Raw genomic sequence first — 18,718 nt, 5'->3', positions numbered from 1 at the left:
GAGAAGAGTATATTAGATATATAAAAAAATTATATTTATTTTATAAATTATTACAATACGTAGCGAAAGGGAAAGCAAATGAAGTCAAAGATAAAACTTAAAAAATGCAAATATATACTTATATTAATTGTAACGTTTAATTCATGTCACATCACTGTCACGGTATATCATTACGTAGAAATTTATACGCAAGATTACTCCCCAGTGTAATTGCCATTTGTATACGCGTAGGCGAGACGGATAGCGCTCTTTCGCACGCGTGGAAGAGCATAGCTCGAATCTAACGAGCAAATACAGATCGTATCAACTATTATGGCCGCTCTATTACGGTGATTAAGCTGTGCTCGCGTATAATCGTGCGAGTCACGGAGTATTGTCCGCGAAGTGTCGCCGTACTATCCTATCTCGTCTTTCGAATGGAGGTGTGACATGTCTACAATTTCTTTTCAATGTTCCGTATGAATGCAAAATCTGCCTCTATCCTTAAAGGATTTATAATAAAATGTAAGGAGATCTTTACAAAAAATTTTACTTCAAGATAATTTAGGATGTATATTTATTTAACAAAAACATCTGATAACGTTTTACATATTGTAAAATTAAATCATATATATATATATATATATATATATATATATATATATCAATAGTACATACGCAGAATTGATAACATATTATGTTGAAAAAGTAAAAAAAAGAATACAATTTCGATCACAATGTAGGCTACTGAACAGTCTTTAGCGCAGGTACTTGTCTAGTCGAACGATTTGATATAATTGGAGATTACGTTCCTCACTTTCGACGTTTCGTGAGCTCGATTTGCTACTGGATTACCGGGCGGCCGCTTATTTGCCGCAAAAGGAACGAGATCCTTCGGTTCGATTTACAAGCCGATAATTTGTGGCTCGCGCTCTTCTGAGAAAAACGTGGTGACCGATCGCTTTCACTCCGCGCCATTTACGATTGGTTCAAGGTTCGTTCTCGTTCTTTACTTTTTTCTGTCCTCGTGCTGCACCTGCAACATGAAAGAACACGGAAATGTGATTACGATGCTGCACGGGGCTGCACAGATCCGATGCCAATAAGAGCGAACACGAAGCGGGTGAGCAAAGAGGGTGAAAAAAGATGTAGGTAAAGGGAGTCTCGTAAGAAGAATATTTGAGAAAAGAAACATAACTAGTAAGTTCTGGTTTACTTTAAGATAATATACATTCAATTTTCAAGAAAGCAATTACTAAAATTACTAAAATTAAATTGCAATTCATTTAAGTGATAAGTATTTAATTGCAATATTAAAGTTAAAGTTAAAAATCATTTATATATCAAAGATACTTGTACATTTCTTAAATAATTACGCAAAAAAAGAAGAAAATTTGTTTTTACTTATATATACCATCCTAACATACAATGCATCTAATGCGCATCTAATTAAGTTCCACGATCAATTTCGCTCAGTAATTTCACATTTCTTTATTTCTAAAGCTCAAGACGATTAATCAGATCCTACATCATAGAATTAATGGTCATGTAAAAAAAAAACTCTTCTACGTCCACGGGAGAAAATTAACGTACGCGCAACGCGCTCGGAAGCGCGCGCTCAATGGCTCTCGTGTTGACCGCGCGGTAAAGAAAATGCGACTTTGAGGGAAAAACGTCCAAGCCGATATGGTTTGCACTGGAAAGGAAAGGTGGCAGGTGATATGGCACGCGATACGAAAATTACGGTGGCATCGATCAATACATGCAAGAATCGACAAAGGGGCAGCAGGCGCATCAATGGCGGCGATGCTAATTTTCAGTGTCCGCTCGCACGGCGTTTTAGTGTTTACTGAGAAACCTTGCATGCGCGTGTGTTAGCTTCACAAAAAAAAAAAGATTCCACGGAGAAGTAAATGAAACCAGTGAGGATCGACCAGACCGCGTGCGTGTCCTTACAATGTATGGCATCGCTCTTTTTTTTTTTTTTTTTTTTTTTTTAAATTTATAATGGCCGCTAATAAACGCGCTACTTTATTTCCTCTGATCGGAATCGCGGTTAGAATGTTTTAGCGACAGTACAACACGCGAAGGTTGCACTTTAATAATTAAACAAATTGTCTACAGAATTTATTAGCCGGCTCCGCGTTAATGAATAAACGCACAATGAATTAACGCCCCCTAATTTAGTAATTACACGGATCGATCCTTAATTCGCAATAATTGTATGTCCCGATAGTGAACGATGACAGTACTTCCTGCATTTAATTTGCAATTGAAGCTTTCTGCATGAGGGAAAGAGAAGAGAGTTGCAAGGTCCGTTAAAGCCCTTCTCTACGGTATTCAGAACGTTCCACAATTATGCGGAAGCGATAAATCGCCAATCCAAAATGACGGCGAAGAGCTGATAAAGACACTATTTTATCCTCGTGTACAATTTACGATTAAACTAGTCGATGATAGACTAGGCGAAAATTGTGACTTGTGATCAAACCGCGAGCACAAAGCACGCAAGCACGCATTGTCACGTGATTGTTGGTCACCGAGTCCACGAATCATGTTATCTGCAACAGAAATCTGGCGCTGATTTCTCTGCTTATATTACACAAACAATCTTTAAATATGTACTGTTTAGTAAAAAATTACTCATGTAAAGTTGCCACGTTAAAATCAACAAGCTACGTGTATAATTTCTTTCGATTATAGGAGAATGCTGTTTTTTTCCAATCGCAATATTAAACAATCGTGCGACGAAAGATTTGCATTGATGACATGAATCGTTGAATCATGCAATAAAAATTTATGTGGCATCAGACACAAGAAATTAGTGCATCATTGTGTGATTGAAGTGATTTTTAATAAGAAATTGTTTAATACCAAGTGAATTTGAAATATGTGAAGAGAATGTGCTTCTAATAATTGTTTATGTCAATATAATAGCTCACTACATCTAAAATTTCTATAAACCAAAGCGTGTGATTTGTTGGGGTGTTAGTGTGCGAATCTGTCCTACTCGACTCTACGACTAGAGGGTGATCGTACGACACCCTCGCGGAGAAAACCCCTTTTTCATTGCACATTCATCGCGGTTATCCTATAGTCGCGTCGCAAATTGCTGCCTGAACGGATTAACAGAAGAAAAGAAGCTTGAATAGCTTCTGTTAATTGGCCATTTAAATTTTACATTTCGGAAGACAGTAATGATCGGTTTATCGGGGCACCGATGTTGTCGCGGCATTTTAATTATCGTCTTAGTTTCCCATTCCTCTTCTTCCGACAATATCGAACAAAAGAGTTTTGTAATTTCTCGCGGGAAAATTGCAGAGTACACGATGCCCTGGAAGACGAAAAACTCGTCCGTAACACCCATCTATTGTCCGCGATTAATAATTTGTAATTAATAATGGCAGCTAACACAGATATCATCGGAACCCATCATTTTTTAAATACGATGTCTCGCAAGTAGAAGGAATGTATAATTCTAACATTTTTTAATCCTTCATGATAACGTCACATGTTTTAACTATTGTTTATCAAACATTGTTTTTTTTTTCTTTAATTATATATTATTAACTATATATTAATTTAATTTTATATATATATATATATATATATATATATTATATATATTATTAACTTCTTTTATTTCTTATTTTCTATTATTACTATTAATTTTTTATAAAAAAAGAAATAATTTTCGCTTCATGTATATTTCACGTTTGGACAACAAAGGTTCCAAATATGAATTTCGGCAAATGTAAAAATAACGAAGATACCAAAGATGTTCGGTCGTGAAAGAAAGAAACGAAAGAAGATACGAAGAAGGAGGAGAAGGAAGAGAAGGAGGAGAAAGAGGAAAAGAAGATGGTAGAAGAAGAAGAAGAAATAGCCTAACGCCGATCGAAGAGAGGGAGCCCCACCTCTTGCGAGAGCAATGCCGTGCCGGGACAGGCCCGTCGAATGTTAAGGAGACGCGGGGAGCGAGTATAAACCTCGTCTAACCGTACCTCACCTCCACTCTCGGAGGCCGCTGTGCGGCCGGCGATCCCGTGTATGATTTCCAGCCAGTCTGCCATTGGTCGGCGGGTTCCTGCGCGGTTACCGCCTTCGCCATTAAACAAAACGCGCTGCCCGAAGAGGGATCAAATTAAAAATCGAAGGGGTTCGGGCCCTTTGCAGCGTGTTTTCGGCCTTGCCGCGACATTGTTGCGATTCGTATGCTCCTTTTGCGAGCATCTGCTTGTTTGGCCGCGGCCCACCAATCCGAATCGCACCTGCAATTGTTCCCCACACACACACACGTGGCCGCGAGGAAGATATCTTCGGAATTCCATTGCGGAAATAACAAACATCAATAAGCAAACATCAGAGCATAATTTGATTTTAATAACAGGATTTGAATAATTTAAGATTATATTATCGATGGTTTTAATCTTCTAAAATTAAGAAATTATATTGGATATAATCTTCATTTTCATACAAATATGCTACATTTATATTTCTTCAATTTTATAATTCTATATGTCATTGTCAATTTGTACATTTATTACATGATAACTTTTAAAATAACTATCCATATAACAGCTTGTATCTTCTCAGCTAGTTTGAAATGTACGGGGTGTTTACGGTACGTCGCATACACCATCGCGATTGAAAGTGCAGGTTGAGTCGGTCGTGACCAACGCATTCGGAGCATAACGCGATTATAACCGCATACATCATACCGCATACAACGCATCTTGAAAAATTCATATTGGCATTCAAAGAACACAACTCCATTCATATTTTACTTACAATTAGTAATTTAAATATGTTTCGTTCAACCTGAAATCACTTGCTTCTCTACTTACCAACAATTGTGATATGATTTTTATAACTGATCGTATAATTTCCTTGTTTAATTTTTTAACATTTTTTTAATTTCTACTTTTTCTAATGAGGACAGTTCGATGTTGATTTTTTGACAAATACGAACGGATAAATATTGAATTCTAAATATTGAATTCTCAAGGATGAGAGATAGAGATAGAGCCAGTATTATCAGACTGAGAAAAGAATGCCGATATCTTGGGTTAAATCGTGGGGTTAAGTCTCCTCCGCTCTCTCCTCTTCTTTCTTCGCGTACGATGCACCGGGTCCAGGGAACAGGAGGTGGCGGAGGAAGAGGGCCCAGCATTGTTCGCGGACAATGTAAGCATGTCCGGAACAAAGAGCGGTAATCGACCCGTGTAACATTTATAACGTAATGGGAGGGCCTCTCTGGCCCATAATAATATCAATTACTGGGCTCTCGGAGGAGCGAGGGAGACACTATGAGGATGGAGAACACGTAGGAACGAGAGCCGGCGAGGTTGGCGAGTGCGAGTGGAGGGCCTTAGATCGAGGGGAGCGGATCGGCGGGACGCGGATTCGCGGATCTGTCGGGCAGAAAATTGACGACGAGGCCCTCTCTGCCTCCTCGGCCGACCAGCTGTCTTCGAGATCGTAAGAGGACGCCGTGACGCACTCGTTAGGTCTCGTAATCGGAGAGTAACAAGATTCGCGTGTGAAGCACAACTTCGTGATTCCTGATTGCCCCAGTGGTATCCTCATAATACGCTATGGCTACCTAGATTTTTTCGATAATGATCTTGTATACGATGCTCCCTTAACGCGTGTTTATCCGATCTTACACTTCATGGGATTTGATAGTATATATTTCATGTTACTGTTGTATACCTTGTATATATATCTGTCATTATTATTATTTAAAGTCATTTTTCAAAGATGTTAATGGATTTTATGAAATTTTATGCGATCTTTTTTAATGTGCACACGACTTTGATAAATTACTATCTTCACAAAGAGATTATATTAAAGAGCTCTACATATTAATTAAGGCAAAAATTTACGATATCGGCGTCGGACTCGGCGTCGATATTTTTTCATGTATTCCCGCGAAGGTTCAGAAATTATGTGCGGAAATTAGAATATACTACGATACTACGAAGATCACGAGATGATGATCCGCCGCCATGATTATTGGGATTAGCCGCGTCTGTCGCGCCTACGAATTTTGTGGGATCGTTTTTGGGGTTTCTGAGGTCGGTCGATACTGGGCAGGTGGGGAGCGGCGTGATACCGGCCGGCAGTATCATACTTTTATTCTTTCCACGACCGGGGAAAAAATGTAATTGGCTTGACCGAAATCTATCGCCGAGGGTAGAGGAGGCTGCGCGCATGGGGGATGCATGGGGATGTGAGCGAGGGAAAAAAAGCGCGTGTACGAACGGAGCGACCTCCCGTAATAACAATGATTAGGACGTCGAAGCGGTCCGCGAAAAAATGAACGAGAGGAAACGGAGAGGGAGTCGTACAACGAAGCACCTTCAGCTCCATTCAAAATGGCGGCACTAACAGGAAGACTCGCGCGAAATATTGTGTGTAACAAGACTCATTCCTTGACTGCAAAGTAATATCCGTTATAAATCCAGAAACATATTTATTTCAACTGTACATATATTCTTATAAATTTATATAATTTCATTGATAATAATGTAATCAATTTATTGACTTAGTCATGAAATCTTTGATTACTTTGTGCTATTGTTAAAAGAAAAAAATGTGCATTTTTATTTTAGTTAAAATTAAGAATCATGCAACGGGTTAACAAACGGTACGCAGTACAAAACAGTAAAGGAGACATTTCCACGAAGCGCTTAATCAGAAATATTTCTGAGGATATATAACCGTCGATACTTTAAGATTTCTCTCGGCTGTCAAATCGACGGTGGTCAGCGGCGTAACGAGTACAATGCGTGTCCCGTGCTCTGCTGCTTTCGTGCACTTCGCCTGCAAGAAAGTGGAGCATTCCTCATAACATGTACACGTGAGTTTCTACATCTTCCGTGTGCTCTCAGACTCCCTTCTCGAACATGGCAAAAATCCATTCCGCCGGCGCCATGTAGTTTCGGACTTTCCGCGAATTGGGCGCCGGGGAAAAAAGCGCCGGCGAACGAGCGACCGCAGTTATGTCACTATTAAAAACGCATTAATCTCGAAACTCCGTGGTTCGGATCGTGGCGCGTTTTATGACGAGTGTACGATACGATATAAACGGCCGGAACGCCGACATTGCGCCCCGTGCGCGCTATCCGAGATAGCGGTGCAACGTTCGCGGCGCTATTACCGCACTCGCGTTTTTGTTCGCGCGTATGTTGAAGAAAGCCGCGCTGATTTCGACGAATGCATCATCGTGATGAGGACTTACACCGACGTGTGGTTATCGTGCCATTTCCCACGAATAAAGTATGGCGTAAAACTAGCATTAGTGTGAGTTCAGTGTATGATGCATGTCTCTGACACGCATCCAGACCGCGTATCCAGATAGAAGCACCTTTTTTCTTTTGTCAGACAAATAAATCTTATGCTACAAATTAATAATAATATTTTAAGAATATAAATTAAAAGAAAATAATATTAAAAATATGAAATAAATTATAATTATATTTAAAGAACGTACTCCATATGCAATTTATGTAATCTTTAATATTTAAAAATGTTTAAAAGGAGACGCAGAAAGTAGAAACATACCATTATCAATTACCGTTATTAATTAAAAAATATACATATTTGTCATAGTAATTTATACTTTAACATTGATAAAAAATATAACATAAAAATTAATTGTTTTGTTTCGACGTTATTTAACGAGAGAGCCTCGCAGAATCTGAGGAGAAGTTTGCATTTATCATCGCGAGAATCCAACAGCATTGTTCCGCACTTAGGATTAAAAGGCAGCGATTCAGTCAACCCCAACGAGAGGCGGCGGACGGAATGGATGCAATATTACGAACGTCATTGACAACGAGAGAATAACGAGCGACGATGCGGCGCGGGAAAGCCAGGAGCTTCTAAAGCTCCATTCGTCGTCACCGCTGCTAATGGCACTTCTCCGACCGAGGGGGAGATTTTAAGTTCGTTTCGCGGGAAAACTGTTGATTTTCCCCGAACGAGGAGTTACTTTTCCTTCGCATCATCTTTCGAATCATCGATCAATTGGCAAATGCATATTATGAAAAAATAATTCGTATTCTTTAAATTAAATTAAAATACAATCAAATATATTTTATATTGAAGATTAATTTTCGTTTATTAATATATTTTAAGATGTTTTTTGTAATAAATATTAACTAATAAAATATTCTAACACTTGAATATGCACATAAAATTCGCTAAATTATACTTACAAAACATATTGACTTCGAATTCCACGAAGCATCACCAAGGGAATGAATAGAAAATAGCATTTAACTCTAGGCGAGCATCGCTTTGTCGAATCATTTTTAATAAGATCGTGGCACAAAACGACACTAAATAATACGAATCTCTATGGTCACTTTTCTCCTCCTCTTTCTCTCTCATTCCCTATTCTTAATAATGCATCCTGTAAAAAAAATATCATGCTCTCTATAAGATTTCGTCGCAAAAAGACGAAGCATCGGCGGAGCGAAATCAGGAGGGAGCGCGACGAAAGACACCCTTCTGTGTGCCTAATTCGATCGAAGGCTCATTATGATCTTAGAGCTCGTCTCGGCAAACCTAGCATTAGTATAAACACGGATCGGGAGTACCATTATACGGGCCGCGGCGGTGGCCCGTTTTGAATACGAAAGAAGCAGAGATATTATGTTAATCGGCTGAACGATATTACAATATGCGATCGGCTATGTTATTCACTTCCCACAAGGGTCTTTTTTCAGATTTTTCGTCTACGTATAAGGTCGCTCACACCTATGTGTGCGTATCTCTTTAGGGCAAGAAAGCACATTGTGATAAAAAAAGAATAATTAATAAATAACAGGAGAACGCGGCATGGCGTTGGCGCTCTATCCCATGAATATTTATTTGAACTGTTCGACGTAGCCTTTTGACGCTTCGTTAGACACCCGACAAAGAATCTGTCCGTCGGTCGTGCCCTTTTTAACTTTCATGGAGTAATTAGACGTCGCAAAGACGTTCCACCTAGTTGTTGTCTAAATCTGCTCTACCGGGCTAAAAACGGGAATGAATACACTATCGATGGGATTACTGAATCAAGAGAGAGGTAATCCAATATGAGAGAGAGAGAAAGAGAAATCTTTGCCTCAGTTCATGTCATCTTTCTCGTCTTTGTAGATTAGAATCCAAATTGCAGCGCAAAAAGAATTAACCACTTGGTCGATGGATCGATTAAATAAAATATTATTTTCTGATTGATTAAATAATCATTAAATAATCGATTAGGTAACCATATCACGCACATGTGAGAAATATATGCACTAAGTATCAATAAATTATTCACGATCATACCATTAGAAGTTCTATTAGTTTAATCGGATTATACTATAATTCTAACTTCTGATAATTATATGATTATTATTACTAGAAAATATTAATTTACTGCGCTTCAACTGAAAGCTGTTTCAATGTACAATTAACTGGTTTTAAAATGAAGCCATATATTTTTTCCACACTTATATAATTGCTCTGCACATCATTTTCTGAAATTTACTACGAGATAGTTTTTCCACGAGAATTCTTCTAGAGAGGAAGGAATGCAGATTAGATGGAAACAATGTTGCGCAATCACATAGGGGAATGATTATATACGTTAAATTCCTAGAAGTAATTTCTGCGTGGCTTTCTGCGGATCAACGCGTTCTCGCACGGGGCTATCAATTATTGAAGTAACTTTAATTACAATCACATACGTAACCACCGCGGCAAATATATCCGCGATCTGTACTTATAATTACATCACGAATTGTATATTCTACCCGCTCTAGAGAGAGAGCTAACGCGTGTAATTTAAGGTCTGGTTACCTCTCTGGTTGCCTCATTGGTTATCTCTTACCATTATCGAAGTAGCAATCATTTTCAAATGTTAGTACGAAACAATCTCCACGAATTAAAGTCACAATAATATCGACAATAAATTACTGACATTTCCGATTAATTCTTCTATCGAGAACAATTATATTTAATTCTCATTTTTTATAGATGATATAAGTTTACTAGCTAATGTGTGAGAAACATCATTAATCACTAACTGCAAAATATCACGCAAATTTAAATAAAAATTCTAATAAATATTTAATTAATATTAACTTTGTTATTTAATAAAATGATATAAGATTCTCTAATAAGACTAAATATAATTAAAATATAATTTGTAATATTAATTTTTTTGCGACTTCGTAGATTCAATTTTTTTATAATTCTTGACAGACACATGTCAAAATTTATACTTTTTCTTAAGATACATCGTGGAAGCGCGTATATCCTCTCGCGAAAATTGCGCAGTGGCTGTCTTTGAATTCGAGCGAATTATAGGGGTGGCAGAGTTGAATGAAGGGTGTAGGAGGGTTCGGCTACTGAGAGATCGTTGTTGCCATGGTAACACCAACCCCGTCCTCTGGTCGTTTGCCATCCCCCCGAGAGGGATTCCTCCGACCGTCAGGGAGGGCGCGATCCATATCTGCTAACGCAGAGTCACGTTTGAATGGCCATTTTGTGTCTATATCTATCGAAGAATAATTCAGTGCTAGCAGATTCATTATTGATCTCGATTAAGTGCGCATATTTTTGTTCTATATTATCAAAAGTTCTATATAATTTGATAAATGCTAATGTCTAAACTTTTGACGCTTACTTCCGAATTGATTTGTATTAATAAATTACAATATTTATCAGACCATTTTATTTTTAATTCTTTTACAAATAAATTACAATACTTCTCTAGGCTTTTTAATAATAACACTAGATAATAACACTAGATAATTACTAGATAATTTATATCTTAATTTATGTTTAATTTATGTTGTTTTTTACTTATAAAATATTTTTTGTATTCAGAATTCATGAATAAAATAAAAACTGTTATATTTTAATAATCGATTTAATATTTAATAAAATAGAGACATTAAATTAGAGAATATTTCTTGTCGTCTTTATTATGTTATTTCTTCATTATGTTATGCGATTATTTCTAGAAGTAAATGAGACAAGTGTTCGTAGATAAAGCATAAATATAGAGTGCGATAATACTAGGTGCGGAGTAACGCAAAAAGTTAAGCTTCGTACATAAATGGTGCGTACAAAAGAACCCGCGTGTCAAAGTTGACTGGGAAAAATTCTGAAACAAAGAACGAGGAAGCAGTGATTAAAAACAATATTGCATGTTGCTTCGTAATTACGTGTTTTCCTATTTATGTAATCTCCACCGAGCTGCGACTTCGTGAATTTACACAGTGATGATACACATGGCCTCCGAGTACTATTTGATGCACTTGATACACATCATGCCGCACGCCTTTTAATATCTGAAGCCGCGCGAGTGAGGGAAGACAGAAAAAATGTAATATTAAAATCGTCTACGTTTGAACTTAGAATTCCACGTCAGCTGCATAACAACGGAAATGTCAAAAAGAAACATTCTCCGATTCACTTTTAATGATCGAAATTTCACTCAACATAAACGCACGTGCGATGTATACTTCAATATTATTAAAAATAAAAGACAAAAATTTTAAAAATATATATCAATATATATATATATATATATATATATATATATATATATAAAATTTGCGTAATAAAAGAAGACTGATATTTTATTAAAATAAATGATCTTTACTATTAATAAAATATTCACACAATAATGACAAAATAAAGTATCGAAAGAAGTTTGATTAGATTGCTTAAGAACTTATACATGCTTTATGATATTTAAAGAGAAACAATGTCCATGAACAGCAATTATTAATTACGCTTCGTGGCTATCATCACTGGTATCATTAAACGAACGCAACGGCGGTAGTTAGACCGTCAACACCGATAATATCCCACGTGATTAATTATTCCCGACATTCACACCTCTCGCGCCGAGAATCGTGTTCATGTAGAGAGGAAGCATCGCTTGATAATTAAGAAACAATTGTTTTCAGCGTATTAATCCGGCGCTCCCGCGTTGCACATAGAATTTTCAATAATGCTTTTAAGAACTCTCCGAAACCACTCTACCCCTAACCCGACACTCCCTCGAAAATGCATAGGGGTGCACTGTCGCGATATGTCTGCATTGATCCTCAAACATCAATTTTGAGAATCACGTTCTTACATCAATCTGTTACGACATTAAGAGAAAATAATCATACGGACGTTCTTACAATCTGTTACGACATTAAGAGGAAATAATCATACGGACAATTAACGAAGACTACACGTCATATAACATACGTCAATTGTGCAAAGTAAAGATGCTATCGAATTTATTGCTTTAGACTACTTTGTATGTATTCAAAGTAATCAAACAATATTTTCATACTAATATTCTTATTAATACATAATAAGACTTTGATCGTATGTAACATGTATAAATTGGCTATTAAATAAAGTCAAGAACATGTGTTTACCTTAAGACACTTAATATATTACGCATAATTATTCGAATTAACATAAATCGTTCTTAAAAATATCTTTTTTGGAGTTTAAGTGGGTGTTTCTTTGCGGACAGAAATTTGCACCTTAATGTGTCTTCTTTTGCATGCACGTGTATCTAATTTCTTATTCATTCACAAGTGGTCGGATATACATTACCGTATCTGGCGCTTGACATTACGCATGTAATGACTTGCAAGTCATTAAAAAATGAATGGCAAAAAAAGTAAATTTATTCTCAAGTTTACTATTATGTATCTACAAGAACACCATGAAAAAAAAAATTCATTTAAAAATAAGAGAATCACTGTTGTTTGAAAAAATTATATTTTATCTTATTTCTCATGCATCTTTAGCATGCATATTCTAATATGAATTTTTAACGGACGGAAGACAATCGTTCCCTCCATCTTAAGAAAAAATATTTGTCTTCATAATTAAGATTGGTAGAATTTCCCATTGCGTCTAACTTTGCTAAATTAATAAAAGGGGGTTGGAATTAAGACATGGAAATCTCAAGGTCTTCCCCCATCTTATGAAAGTTATAATATTCCGGATGACCCTATCTCTTCTACAATTATAGCTTTATACAGGGAGTGGAAATCCCGATCGAACTATTTAGCCGCCCTCAAAGAATCGTCCCTAGTCGGGGGGTGAACGAAGGGGGAGAAAGGGCGTAGATATCCTTCCGAGGTTGCTCGAGGCAGAGCTGCGTGGTGGAGGCCCATTTGCGATGCGGGTAACTCCACACCCCTCCCCCCCCCCCCCGAGATATCTTCCACCTTCGGCGGACTGCTTCCTATATACGTGTGCGCGCGGTGGGCGATGCACATGCAGCAAACGCAGGCAGAACCTATCTGCCATGCACGATCGCTCGGTTGCATATAGGCTGAGACGCGCAGCACGTCATTACGCGCGCGGAAAGCAAAAAGACGAGCGGCTTCACGGCCGGCCAATCGCCGTTCGCGTGCTAATGAATCTGAACCGACCCGACCAATGGCGGGGACCACCGCTCCCGCTTATGTGCCCGATGTAACCCTCGCAGCTACGTCGCGGAACCGGCCAAGGGTGTGGTGCCCTTCGATCGGGGAACTCGAGTATCGCACGAGATCGGGGTTGAGCGCGAATTACCGGGGAGTTCAGCGGCGCGATTTTTCGGCTGATAACGTTCACTGTGTTAACCGCTCGGGGTCAAAATATTAATATCGTAAGATATCATGTCGATGAGCGTAACAGTTTGTTAGATTTAAAATAGATAAGCTGATCTTGATTCGTGATTTTTTTATAATATGCGACAATATTAAAGAAAAAAAAAAGAAATGCATTTCTTTTGCAATCCTTTTTTAGTGCATCAGGTTTTTGATGACGGTATACCAATGTAACCGGATAATTCTCTGCGGCGGAACAACATAATAAAAATCAATGTTTCCTTTTTTTTCGAATAATTAAACATAAAATTTTTCCTACGTGGCCCTTGCTGTACGCGGATCATGTGCAACGCACGAGCGATCACTTAAAAATTAATTCGCATTATCAATAAATAACTACGTGCCGTCCCTGAGGCTACCCCAGAGGTGTAGTAGGTTGATGTCGGGGAACTCACGCGACTGTATGAATTTTTTATTATCTACCCCTATCCCATAAACATTATGCTCGCCCGTCGAGAAGGTTAAAATAAGCAATAAACTTAAATTTCATCTAAACCTCGATGCACAACGTCGAATCATCTCCCACGCATTCAGATATTCCTTTAAAAACAGTAATCAACGTACGCCGCCAACATTCGTTATTCACCATTGGATTCAATGAATCGAAGAGCGTTTCTTCTTCGAAGAAGCGCTTATTTTCATATCTTCGACGTCTCTTCGTGTCTCTTCGAGAACAAAGGTACAAATTCTCGCTGATATCATCCATGTGCGTTCTCTCTCGTTTTTCGAATTGCCAGCTGCCACGTACGAGACATGAGCGTTGAGGGCCAAAGGGAGGAAGGCTTATCTGTAGGCTTCGGGAATGCCGCCTATACCCGCGATGTGACATATAAAGTGCCTGCATGCGCGCGTACACGAACGCACATTGCCGTGCAACACAACGGCGCGGCTTCGCTCTCGGTGCATGTACATTGCTGCCGCGATAGAGAGCGGCGCGGAGCGGTGCAACGGAGTCGGAGAGACGCTCAGGGCTATCATTATGGCGGCAGTAGACACTCCCTCCTTATCGCCGGTTTCCAGCACGAGTCCCAGACGAACGAACGAACGAACGAACGAACGAACGTACGTACGAACGAACGAACGCTCGCAGCTTCGCTCGCTCGCCATCATTATGTTTTCCGCGGCGGGCAAGAACGCACAACGCCGAGAGAGAGAGAGAGAGAGAGAGAGAGAGAGAGAGAGAAAGAGAGAACAAGTACTGTATTTCCGTATACATGTCCGTATGCATGTGCATGTGCACAAGCGCGCTGCGATGGAGAGACGAGCGCGTGTACACGGGCGTGGATACCAACGCGATACCAGTATCGAGCTTCACGCGCATATCTCTGACTCCTCTCATTTTTTTTTTTTTATTTTTATAAATGTACCACCGCGAGCTCTTTGATGCTTCGCAGTTGATGCTTTGGAGAAAGGCCCCCTAAGCGTTTAGATAGAAAGTGAACCGAATTGTATCGCGAAGGAGAGGCCTCTAAATTTTGCAGCGTGCCATTTCGCTTGCCGTTATATAATATGGCAATATCTTTTTACCGGAGAACCGTGTTTACCTATGTAAAAAAAAGCGTTTCGCAGTAGGAAACTTGTATCTCGAAGAAGCATTATTTTTCATGGTGCAGTGCACCAGTATCAATGCAATTTCCAATTTTCAGAAAATACGAAGCGGCAATCATTCGCGATGACGGAAGAACCGCTATTCCATAAGAATAACATGACGAATAAGTGGGTACCGTCGATGTTAACGCAATGCACGAGATATGAATTAGATTCAGCTGTAGGGCTTATATATGTCGCTTTCTTAAACTCTTTTTTTTTTACGACCACAAATATTACGGCGCATACATGAGCAGTAGCGGCGCACACGATCGCAACGACGTGACATGAACGGGTCACACACGGGTGTGGACCAGAACGCGGTCACCATTGAGCCGTACGTTCTTTCATTTCCTTAAACACAGCTCGGCGAGCTCTGATACTTTGTAATCGATAGTTGTGCGAAAGAGGCATAAGCATGTAGTAGAAACTGGACTGACCGGAATGGCAGACCGTAGAAGCGCGGACGTCTGTCATTACTGCGAATGATAATGGTTACTTAGCGTAGCGGTTTAGTTGTAACGTTAACGTTTGCTCTCTCAAGATTTAGTGAAAAAGCACGATTCTTTATAACTTCCAAATTTATATACATTCCACATAAAAATTTCTATAAAATGGATTTGATAAAAAAATTGATAATTTTGGAAAAAGATGATTTTATGATACCATTCAAATTGGAAACAAAAGCAAAAAAAATATTTTAATTATAAAATTATTTTTCGATATGACAGAAAGGAAAATTCCGCTATAAACACGCATTAAACTAGTATTTCATTAAAAAAATAATATATCGTGCATCATCTAATTGCACACGTGTCTTCGCGGAAATCATTTCTTTATTTTTTTTTCAATTCTTATATAGAAGACGTCATTATGCCTATAGACATCTTCTATAGGAGACGACTAGAGTGTTTCTGGCATACGGGCGTTTACATCGATAACGATATCAAGTCGAGTTATCACACGTTGATTGTCTCCCGGAAGAAATCGTAATTTTATCGAAAGGATCGAGATAACGTTCGATCGCGCGTATCGATTAAATACAATACGCGCGATCGTAATAATCCAAGATCAGATAATACTGAAGACGATCGACTTCACGACGATGTGCGATCGTGGAAATAACTGTTCGCTAAGTTTGTTTAGATCGTTTCGATTATCACGACACGATCTAAAAGTTAATGTGCCAGCGAGATTGATTCTAACGGCAATTTCGATCTCGAATGCATCCGTAGAATCGATAGTACGAGATAATTACTGTGATTTATTTACTTCGTATAACATCTAAGCATCTAAACTTGAGCTCGCTTGCCACTTTATCAAATTTTGCTTTTTTTATCTGAGATATAGTTACTCTATTATTACGTATCCGTATTTTCAATCGCGCGTTGCCAATTATTTTTTTAAATAAGTATACTTCACTACTTTTAATACAATTAAGGCCCGATATAATCAGTGCATCAATAATGCTTATACAGGTAAACAGATAATTTGTTGCAATTTACTTCTTACAATTCTTATGATTGTAAAATACATTTTATAGATTATTACATTTATTAATCATTGCCAGCTATTGTTTTTGTAATATAAGATATTTTTTTACAAAAATAATTTTAATTTAATAGTTTTGTGAGATGAGAGCAAAATTACCGCTTGATATTTTGGTTTATATAATAATTTTGAATATGCAGCAAATTTAATCTTATGTAACTATTTTAACGCAAAAGAATAATCCTTACCTTTCGATGAGTCTCTTTTGCCTGGTCCTTGTGAAATGGTTTCTTAAAGATATTTCTGAAAATTCAAGAATGTCCTTCGCAGACGGGCAGACAGCAGAAATTTTTAGGTATCCGTAAACTATCAGCTCTTAAGCGACAATTATTTTTCGGTTCTCAAATCATAAACACTGCAGCCCAATAAGGTCTCCAAGTTTTGCGAAACTCGACAATATCTGCAACATCTGAATTGAAATATTAAAAATGATTATTATAGTTAACTATTATGATATCAAATTGAAAATTTGAAAATTTAAAAACAGAACAATTTTGTGAGTTTCTTATTTAGATAAGTTATTTTATTGTTTTTTATATTAATATAGTGTTTTGTTTTTTGAGAGTTCTTTTAACGAGTTTTGTTTTATAAATATACTTTAAATATACTTTATTCAATATTAACACGGTAAAAAGAGAAATATTTTCTCAATTTTTAAAATTTCATTGTAAGAATGATATTCGCATAAAATTGACATTTAAAGAACGGAGATTTTGTATTTTTGCGTAATTAAAGTGACATGTTACAGTTACAGTAATACATACATAAATTTATATGTTATCTCGTTTACATTCAATATATCACTTTGAATACTTCGTCTTTTCTTATAATAATATGACAGTCACCTGTGTAATCACCTGTTAATAAGTGATGCTTTTCTTCATCCAACTTGTGATAGACGAGAAAACTCTTGATGAATAAACATTCGTTGATGCGTTTACGTAATCTCTAGTAACTTCATATATTCTCTTCATCGGAAAATGCGATTATTCAATCTTCTTTCAATTTTCTATTACTCTTTCCTCCATTTGAAAGCCGGATAAATTTTCCGCCAATTTACTTTTGTATAAAAAAAAATCTTCCATTACATATGATTGCAACGTATCGATAATTATAATCTTATTAAGAAAATTCTTCTATCGACAAACCTGAGCGTGGTAACAATCGGCTCATGGTTTGCCAATTCCGCAACAACAACAATATCGAATGTACAAGGAGCAACATGTGCGCCATACTAGTGTCTACATCTCGTACAACACGCACGACCTTTTCACTGGAACTCATCGAGGGCCACTCTAAACAAAACCACTGGCAATGCTACGTAACAATGCTAACGTATCGCGTACTGTCGACGATACATCACAATCGATCCACAAAATAAGTCATCAGAAACGCAAATGGTGATCGTTATCTAGTTTTTCATACGATGAGCATCGATATTAGCATTTGAGCAGGATGCTAATCATTGTTTGATCTCCTTTTCAAATAATTTTTAATATAATTAATCGATTATTAATCAGGACAATAGATCACAAAATCTCTAGCGAGTAGCTTCACTACGTTACACCTGTCTTGAGTAACACACGTGAGCAGTCGCCATGTTCCATCGCACAATACACTCGTATGATAAAGGATAAATTGAAGAATAAAAAGAAATGAAAAAGGGAACGTCGTAGTTCACTCTGAGGGACAAGTATCGCGATAACATGATGTGAATATTCCGGAAGTATGGCCTCGATATGGCTTCGGTAACTTTCTTCCGACCGCTACTTTTTTTTGTGCTCGCCCCGACTGACCGCCATGTCTCGGTCACTCACACCACGAAGAAAGTTCTCCACCGCAAAATCGAACTCGAATGAAGAAGAGGAAACGCGCTCTGCCGTGCAAGCAGGAGCATGTGACAATCCGCTCGCATCGAGGACCGAGGAGAGACTCTA

The 18,718-nt window shown here is 37.8% G+C and overlaps 1 long non-coding RNA gene across 3 annotated transcripts; it reads right to left on the bottom strand.

Annotated features, from left to right (window-relative positions):
- Window positions 1-533: 533 nt before the first annotated feature.
- On the bottom strand, window positions 534-18,712 carry LOC105422874 (uncharacterized). Of its 3 annotated transcripts, none has more exons than XR_967318.3 (3): window positions 17,627-18,712; window positions 16,970-17,190; window positions 534-1,015 (listed from the first exon to the last, which is right to left on the bottom strand). It is a non-coding gene; the product is annotated as an uncharacterized LOC105422874 (long non-coding RNA). The 3 variants fall into 3 exon arrangements; XR_967317.3 differs by having other exon boundaries at window positions 539-1,015; window positions 17,639-18,706; XR_967319.3 differs by lacking the exon at window positions 534-1,015 and adding an exon at window positions 10,672-11,131 and having other exon boundaries at window positions 17,639-18,709.
- Between the last annotated feature and the right edge of the window lie 6 nt (window positions 18,713-18,718).

The sequence above is a fragment of the Pogonomyrmex barbatus genome, unplaced genomic scaffold (assembly GCF_055798465.1).
Source record: "Pogonomyrmex barbatus isolate J1 unplaced genomic scaffold, ASM5579846v1 scaffold6, whole genome shotgun sequence".
NCBI lineage: Eukaryota > Metazoa > Arthropoda > Insecta > Hymenoptera > Formicidae > Pogonomyrmex > Pogonomyrmex barbatus.
This window is presented reverse-complemented; position numbering and strand designations above follow the sequence as displayed.